The sequence below is a fragment of the Pan paniscus genome, chromosome X (genome assembly GCF_029289425.2).
Source record: "Pan paniscus chromosome X, NHGRI_mPanPan1-v2.0_pri, whole genome shotgun sequence".
NCBI lineage: Eukaryota > Metazoa > Chordata > Mammalia > Primates > Hominidae > Pan > Pan paniscus.
The window spans coordinates 139,476,140-139,484,534 of record NC_073272.2 but is presented as its reverse complement, the minus strand read 5'-3'; the positions used below and the strand labels follow the sequence as shown (position 1 = coordinate 139,484,534).

At 40.7% G+C, this 8,395-nt stretch overlaps 1 pseudogene; it reads right to left on the bottom strand.

Annotated features, from left to right (window-relative positions):
* Positions 1-1,909: 1,909 nt before the first annotated feature.
* Positions 1,910-3,428, bottom strand: LOC100994917 (heterogeneous nuclear ribonucleoprotein A3-like; annotated as a pseudogene).
* Positions 3,429-8,395: the final 4,967 nt, after the last annotated feature.

The window sequence follows — 8,395 nt, the reverse complement described above, 5'->3', positions numbered from 1 at the left end:
TGGATAAACAACATGGAATACTATGGGATTTTTTTAGCCCTTCATTTTCTCTATTTTTTTTTTTTTTTTTTTTTGAGACCGAGTCTCACAGGGCCTCACTCTGTCACCCAGGCTGGAGTTCAGTGGTGTGATCTCAGCTCACTGCAACCTCTGCCTCCCAGGTTCAAGCGATTCTTCTGCCTCAGGCTCCCAAGTAGCTGGGACTATAGATGTACGCCACTGCACATGGCTAATTTTTGTATTTTTAGTAAAGACGAGGATTCCCCATGTTGGACAGGCTGGTCTTAAACTCCTGACCTCAGGTGATCCACCTGCCTCAGCCTCCCGAAGTGCTGGGATTGCAGGCATGAGCCACCGCGCCTGGCCTGTTTTTCTATTTTCAACTGCATTTATTTCTGCTCTTTTTATTTCCTTTCTTCTGCTTGCCTGGGGTTTATTTTGCTCTTCTTTCTTTAGTTTTTTGAGGTAGTCACTTAGATTATTGATTCGAAGTCCTTCCTCCTTTCTACTGTAAGTGTTTAGTGCCAACAACTGTGTATAGCTCTTTTTGGTTTTCATTTTGTGATACCGTGGTATTTAGTGCTCAACAACTGTGTATAGCTCTTTTTGGTTTTCATTTTGTGATACCGTGGTATTTTATGAGATTCCTACTTTAATGGCGCCCTCTTCTGTCAGCATAACAAAGTTCAGCTATTTAGTAAATTTGTGCTTTTGTTTTGGTAATAGAGAAGGGGGTTTTTCTGTTCTCTGATTTTGTGGTTCTTTCTTCTCTTGCTGAACATAAATTTTGACCTTTTGCTTTTTTCCCCTTCACCATTCAATTGCCAAATCGTTCTTCATTACTTTTTTACCTTTTTTTCTTTCCCAGAGGCTGTTTCAAAGACTGCCCCTTCAAATCACACATACTTTTAAATTTTTTCCCCTGTAGTCCATATACTCTGATCTACTTAGACACTTTTTAAAAAAATTTAGAGTATATTCACTCTTTCAGGTGGTGGTTTTACTTATCTTTTGGCCCTTTAGCTACCTTCCCTCTTCTGTTTTTCCCTCAGATTTATTCAGTCTGCCTTGCTGGCCACAATGTCTCATGGCAGGGCGAGTAGGAGGAAAGAGAAGCATGAGCAGCAATGCATTATGATTTGGTGTTATTTCTCCTTTTACTTACAGTTCTTTTGAATTTGGAGTATTCTTTCTCTTCAAGTTATTGTGAGAGTATGGTTTTGCATAGTTTTGTTTTTCTCTTGTTGTTCTGTATTGATTTTGGAGGGATATTAGGAGATTGGGACCTAGGTGGCTGCCATTGTTGTTAGCTACCCAGAAGTTCCCCTATTCTAAAAACAGACATATGCTATTTCTGGTGACTAAGTGTTTATTGGCATAAATATATATTAACTTCTGGTAAAAATTGATAGCACGCTAAAAATGATGTTGAAAATAATTTTCCTAGTTCTAAATTAATGTTGCTCCTCTTTATCCTATTTTCAACCTCAATGTTTTGTTTGGAAGACAAATCCCTCCTCTTTCGCTAACCACTACTACTAAATATGAACTGCCAAGAATCTAATATGTAAATTATTTTAGTTGTTATCTCCAGAATAAAATGAAATCATGGAAATATCAAGGTCTCTGTGTTCTGACTTAATTAAAACATTTTGAGAATAAATTGCAGTGTATCTTATTCTAATTGAGAGCATTTAGCCAGATGAGAAAAGACAAACTATTCAAGAGTTCGTTCCAATTTTCACCTATTTAGATTCCAACCTCTCATCCTCCATGGTTACCTTTGGAAAGCCCTTACTTAATAGAGTCATGATAGAGAAAATAGATTTTCCTTATGACATCTGTTTTTAGGTGTGGCTGTTTTAAGATAGTATGCTTTTCCTTTTTTTTTTTTTTTTTTTTTGAAAAGTTAAAAATTCCTTAATTTTTTATTCCTGGTACCACTACCACAATTTACAGGGCAATATACCTGATGTAATGAAAAGAAAAAGAAAAAGACAAAGCTACAACAGATAAAAGACCTCAGGAATGTACATCTAATTGACACTACATTGCATTAATCAATAGCTGCACTTTTTGCAAACTGTGGCTATGACAGTCCTGAACAAGAAGGGTTTCCTGTTTAAGCTGCAGTAACTTTTCTGACTATGGATCATCGTTCTTCTGTGGCAGATTTTTACAGTTCCTCTAATGCATTTGGGACAACTGTCTCAAAGTAACCTGCAGCTTTCCTGACAACTCCTCGCTCTCTCTCTCCTGCTAAGAACTGTAGCCCTTTTCTGCTGTTTTTAGAACCTTCTGCTACCATATCCACCACTTCCACCACCAGATCCATAACCACCACCATAGGGACTGCCCGAGCGTCTTCCACCAAAACTGCCCCCTTTCATGGGTCCATAATTTGATTGCTGTTGTCCACTATAATTTCCAAAATCATTATAGTTCCCACCACCACCATAGTTACCACCACCAAAATTTCCTCCTTCATTGTAACCATCATATCCTCCACCACCTCCACCATATCCACCACCTTGGTTTCCATATCCTGGTCCACCACCGCCATAGCCCCCTCTACTACTACAACCAGGACCACTGCCATAGTTGCCACCATCACCTCCAAATCCATTATATCCACCATCACCTCCCCCATAACTACCTCTGCTGCCACCACCTCCACCACCATAGCCTCCTCTTCCACCAAAGTTTCCACCAAGGCCAAAATTACCTCCACCATCTCCAAAGTTTCCTCCGCAACCCATAAAATTGCCAGACCCACCTCCACGACCTCTCTGTGATCCAGCAAACTGCATCTCTTGTTTAGAAACGGCCTTTTTGCTTCACAATTATGCCTATTAATAGTGTGGTATTTCTGAACAACAATTTTATCAACTGTATCATGACCATCAAAAGTTACAAAAGCAAATCCTCTCTTTTTTCCACTCTGCCTGTCTTCCATAACTTCTATGGTTTCAATCTTGCCATACTTTTCAAAGTAGTCTCTCAAATTATATTCTTCTGTATCTTCTTTAATACCACCAACAAAAATTTTCTTCACTGTTAGATGGGCACCAGGCTTTACAGAATCCTCTCTAGAAACAGCTCTTTTTGGTTCCACTACATGCCCATCAACCTTGTGTGGTCGAGCACACATTGCTGCATCTACCTCTGTAACACAAGAATAAGTCACAAAACCTAAGCCCCTGGAACGTTTTGTTTGGCGGTCTCTCATTACCACACAATCTGTGAGTGTGTCCCATTTCTCAAAATGTTCTTTTAAACTATCATCTGTAGTTTCAAAGCTCAGACCACCAATAAACAGTTTTCTCAACTGCTCTGGTTCCTTTGGATCATGGCCCTCCTCCCTCTGGCAGCGACAGTCGACGGCCGGAGTTGGGCTGGGGGCGACCGGGCGGTGGTTTTACCTCCATTTTGAGACCAGACTCGCCTCTTCCAATTCAAGTTCAATATCGATAGTATGCTTTTCGATGGCAACAAAAGCCATAATTGACAAATGGGATCTAATTAAACTAAAGACTTTCTGCACAGCAAAAGAAACTATCATCAGAGTGAACAGGCAAACTACAGAATGGGAGAAAATTTTTGCAATCTACTCATCTGACAAAGGGCTAATATCCAGAATCTATAGAAAATTAAACAAATTTACAAGAAAAAAAAAACCCCATCAAAAAGTGGGCAAAGGATATTAACAGACAGTTCTCAAAAGAAGACATTTATGTGGCCAACAAACGTGAAAAAAAGCTCATCATCACTGGTCAGTAGAGAAATGCAAATCAAAACCACAATGAGATACCATCTCACACCAGTTAGAATGGCGATCATTAAAAAGTCAGGAAACAACAGATGCTGGAGAGGATGTGGAGAAATAGGAATGCTTTTACACTGTTGGTGGGAGTGTAAACTAGTTCAACCATTGTGGAAGACAGTGTGGTGATTCCTCAAGGATCTAGAACCAGAAATACCATTTGACCCAGCAATCCCATTACTGGGTATATACCCAAAGGATTATAAATCATGCTACTATAAAGGCACATGCACACGTATGTTTATTGCAGCACTGTTCACAATAGCAAAGACTTGGAACCAACCCAAAGGCCCATCAATGATAGACTGGATAAAGAAAATGTGGCACATATACACTATGGAATACTATGCAGCCATAAAAAAGGATGAGTTCATGTCCTTTGCAGGGACATGGATGAAGCTGGAAACCATCATCCTCAGCAAACTAACACAGGAACAGAAAACCAAACACCGCATGTTCTCACTCATAAGTGGGAGTTGAACAATGAGAACACATGGACACAGGGAGGGGAACATCACACACCAGGGCCTGTTGGGGGTTTGGGGGCCAAGGGAGGGATAGCATCAGGAGAAATACTTAATGTAGATGACGAGTTGATGGGTGCACCAAGCCACCATGGCACGTGTATACCTATGTAACAAACCTGCACATTCTGCACATGTATCCCAGAACTTAAAGGATAATTTTTTTAAAAAAAAGATAGTATGCTTTCAAAATAAATGCTAATGTTCTCACTCATATGTGAGAGCCATAAAATTGGAACACATGGAGGTAGAGAGTGAAAAATTAGATAACAGAGACTGGGAAGGATGTGTTGGGGGAGGGGAAGGGTAAAGAGAAGTGGGTTAAAGTATACAAGCATACAGTAAGATAGAAGGGATAAATTCAGTGTTTACTAATAGAATAGGATGACTATACTTAACAAAAATGTATTGTAGTTGGGTGATGGATACTCCGAATACCATGACTTGGTCGCTATGTATTATATACATGTAACAAAATTTATGTACCCTATATATTTGCACAAATTAAAATAAATAAATAAATGTTAATAAATTAAGTTTTAATGGCCACATTCTCTCGTGAATCTTTTTCAGAAATTATTATATTAGATTCAATATAAGAGTGGTTAAGGAGTGAGACTCTCAATGCCAGAATACCTGGATAAAAATCTAAGTTCCACCATTGTCTAGATGTGTGACCAAGTTACTGACAACATCTATACCTCTATTTTCTCATCTAGAAAATGGAGGCAATAGTGGTACCTACCTCATATGATAGTTGGGAGTAAATACATGTACTTAGAATAGTGCATGACACATAGTAAACTCATGTGTTTGCAATATTTATATATTAATACACATAATTTATATAACTTAGTTGTAGCAGTATCTTTAATGGTTGTATCAGTAATCTATTGATGCACAATAAATTGCCACAATTTCACAGCCTAAAACAATACCCATTTATCATCTGACAGTTTTTGTAGGTCAGGAATCTGGCCGCTGCTTAACAGGATCTTCTGCTTCAGGGTCTCTAATGACGCTACAATCAATGTGTTAACCAGAGCTTGATTCTCTTCTGAAGGTTGGCTGGGGAAGGATTTGCTTCCAGTCTCATGTAGTTGTTGGGAAAATTCAGTTCCTTGTGGTTTGTAAAACCAAAGGCCTCAGTTTCTATCTGGCTATGGGCCAGGGGCTGCCCCAAGATCCTTGCCACAGTGTCCTCCTCAACAAGACAACTTGCTTTTTCAAAGCCAATAAGGTAGCAAGTGTGCTGGAAAAACAGAGATTACCATCTCTTGTAACTTAATCACAGAAGTGATAACTCATCACCTGCACCATATACTCTTTTTTTTTTTTTTTTTTTTGATACAGGGTCTCGCTCTGTCACCCAGACTAGAGTGCAGTGGCGCAACCTCGGCTCACTCCAACCTTGGCCTCCTGGGTTCAAGCGATTCTCCTGCCTCAGCTTCACAAGTAGCTGGGATTACAGGTGCATGCCACCACGCCTGGCTTATTTTTGTATTTTTAGTAGAGACAGGGTTTCACCATGTTGGCCAGGCTGCTTTCGAACTCCTTACCTCAAGTGATCCATCCGACTTGGCCTCCCAAAGTGCTGGGATTACAGGCATGAGCCAGCACACCTGGCCAGCACCAGATACTCTTAGTTAGAAATAAGTCACAAACCAGCCCACATTCAAGGGGAATGAATACCTGGATGTAGGAATCACAGGAGGCCATCCTAAATGGCAACCACGATGTCTTAAAAAGGAAATGAAATATTGTCGAGATGTTTAAGAAGATTGATTTTGTAGTCAACTTACCCAGGTTTAAGTGCTGAGTGATTTGGGGCAGGTTACTTCATCTTTCTGAGCCTCAGTTTCTTCACCTATAACATAGAGTAATAATAGTACTGCTAAGATACTTTGGGAAGAATTACACGTGAATAACTGTTTATCAATCTTGGTTTAAACTTAGTGAGTGCTTAATAAATGTTAGTTAATGTTATTATAAAGCTAACAGAATGGGGGCTGGGCATGGTGGCTCACGTCTGTAATCCCAGTACTTTGTGAGGTTCAGGCAGGCAAATCACTTGAGCTTAGGACTTTGAGACCAGCCTGGGCAAAACGGCAAAACCTCATCTCCACAAAAAATACAAAAATTAGCTGAATGTGGTGGCATGTGCCTGTATTCACAGATATTTGGGAGGCTGAGGTGGGAGGATCACCTGAGTCTGGGAGGTCAAGGCTACAGTGAGTCGTCACTGTGCCACTACACTCCAGCCTATATGACAGAGTGAGACCCTGTCTCAAAAAAACAAATAAATAAAAAGCTAACAGAATGGTATTTAGTTTAACAAACTACTATAGCCAGGGCGCGGTGGCTCACACTTGTAATCCCAGCACTTTGGGAGGCTGAGGTGGGCAGATCACTTGAGGTCAGGAGTTCAAGACCAGCCTGGCCAACATGGTGAAACACCACCTCTACTAAAAACACAATAATTAGCCAGGCATGGTAGCATGCACCTGTAATCCCATCTACTCGGGAGGCTGAGGCACGAGAATCACTTGAACTCAGGAGGCAGAGGTTGCAGTGAGCTGAGGTCACGCCACTGTACTCCAGCCTGGGCAATAGAGTGAGACTCCATGTCAAAAAAAAAAACACGAAAAACAAAAACAAAAACAAAAAAACCAAGCTACTATATTCCATATATTACTACTAAAAAGGTGATCAGATGGGGCTTGGGAAAAATGAACATAAAAGGCCATCACAAAATTGTTACACTCCCTTGTTAATTATGCCCATTTGAAAAGTGTCACTCCTGTATATACTCTCAGCTAGGTTTTGGTGTTTTTACCGTGCTTCTATGCTCACAATGAGATTAATAATGACAATTAGAACTCAATCCTCCACACCAGCTATTCTTCGACTACAATCAAGCCAGAGCACCTGCTATGCATATATAAGACTTAATTGCAGAATTGGTACGTTTTCTTGATTTAAGTATGCAATCATTGCAATCCCTCTTTAGGCCAGTCCTTTGTTGAACACTGCGGGGACACAGTCCCTGAGTCAAGGAGCTCACAGTCTCTATGGAGTGTCAGGTAAACAGGGAATGACAGTAATATGGTGTGACACACACTGCAGCAGAAATTGGCTTAGGGTACTATGGAGGCACAGAGGAGAGCATTAACCCAAATTGGGGGAATCAGGAAAGGGTTTTCTGGACCTGAGGCTTGACGAGTGGGTAAGAAAGGATATTCCCAGCAGGGAATATAAGAAGTGAAATAGAGATATTCTCTGTTCTCAGTTTCACAGTTTATTGGGGAAGATAAATTCATGGAAAGCTAATGAGAACACTGCTTGTGATGAAATGCTGCAGGAGCCTAAGAAGGTGGATTCTGACTGGGGAGGAGGGTGATCAGTGAAGGGTTCACAGTGGAGGAGAGAGCTAGCCAGACTTTAAGGATGGGAAATTTTATCAGTGTTTGGTCTTCTTCAAGTTTTCTCCATTGCTACTTCCAGCAGTAGGTGGGAATCATTTTATTTTTTGTTAATAAGTCTTCACTATTCATGAGTGACCCAAAGAATAAAGTCAGGCTGGGCCTGGTGGCTCACGCCTGTAATTCTAGCACTTTGGGAGGCCAAGGCAGCCAGATCACCTGAGGTCAGGAGTTTGAGACCAGCCTGGCCAACATGGTAAAACCCCGTCTCTACTAAAAATACAAAAGTTAGCTGGGCGTGGTGGAGGGCGCCTGTAATCCCAGCTACTGGGGAGGCTGAGGCAGGAGAATCGCTTGAACCCAGGAGGCGGAGGTTGCAGTGAGCTGAGATCACGCCACTGAACTCCAGCCTGGGTGACAGAGTGAGACTCCGTCTCAAAATAAATAAATAAATAAAAATAAACTCATTGGAATTTAGAACGCTAGGACAGTCTACCAGCATTACACCTTGGCTGTTTCTCAACTTAAGCATTATCTTTGCCCTGCATGTTCATATATTGCCTGAATAATGACATATGAATAACGATAGTGGTCTAACATTTGTATAATGTTTTTCAGTTTATTAA